The sequence below is a fragment of the Agrilus planipennis genome, unplaced genomic scaffold, assembly GCF_000699045.2.
Source record: "Agrilus planipennis isolate EAB-ADULT unplaced genomic scaffold, Apla_2.0 scaffold746, whole genome shotgun sequence".
NCBI classification, from domain to species: Eukaryota; Metazoa; Arthropoda; class Insecta; order Coleoptera; family Buprestidae; genus Agrilus; species Agrilus planipennis.
This window is the reverse complement of record NW_020439467.1, coordinates 11014-11992: the sequence shown is the minus strand read 5'-3', so window position 1 is coordinate 11992 and position 979 is coordinate 11014.

Genomic DNA, 979 nt, shown 5'->3' with positions numbered 1-979 from the left:
TAAGTTTATGTGGAGCTATTTAGATTGTTACATATCTTTGTATGGTCCCCTATTTTTTCATCGGTTCGATTTCGGATTCACCGTCTGTCTCGGTTCAACTTTATATGTGGAGTTCTCTGTTTTCTGTCTTCTTATCGTACGTCTCACCTATGTATTTCTGCCCAACCACTACCACCGGCTTATTCCCACAGTTTTTAAGTAGAGGCTGAAGAGAGCCCCCAGCCCTACCCCTCGGCTTTGCGCCATAGTGTCAGAAATAAACAAAATTATTTTGTTCTATTTTTGCTTGCGATGAAAATGTTAAAATTGAAACAACACTGCTTATTGGTACTTTTAAAAATATTATTTCAACCTTGTAGCACATCTAAATAAGGTTCAGAGCTTATAGGTAATTATTAGTAGTTATAATAAACGCCATTGTGTTGGTATCCTTATAAGGAATTAAATAAGTTATTTTGTGATTGAATAAAGACGTTTCTAGGTACTTACAATACTTTGCGTACATGTGTATGTAAATAATGTAATCTTACAATAAAATTGCTAAATAGGGTCCATAAAAGATCATTTATTAACTCAATCATCGGCCATTCTTTAGTTTATTACGTAGGTGCATGACATTATTGTTTATTAATTCGAAAATCATTGCAAATGACTTTAATTTATTAATAACACGTTACTAAACAGTTTTCGGCCGATTACTTGGAAATTAAGACGATTGTAAAATATTCGGTTAAATGAAGTTGATGTTTAGTCAAGTCCTTTATCAAAAGATAATTTTTAACAGGCACTTAATAATTTTTTAAGATGAATTGTGTTTATGTGCCGGCAATTCTCTGACATAATAATTCTAAACACTTTTATGCTAATTAAATATTAATTATTATTAGCAAACTGCGTTTTACGAGCTTACTTACTAAAACGAATTATGCAAATGTAATATTAAAATTGTGCAATCTAATGCGTTCTATTAATTACAGAT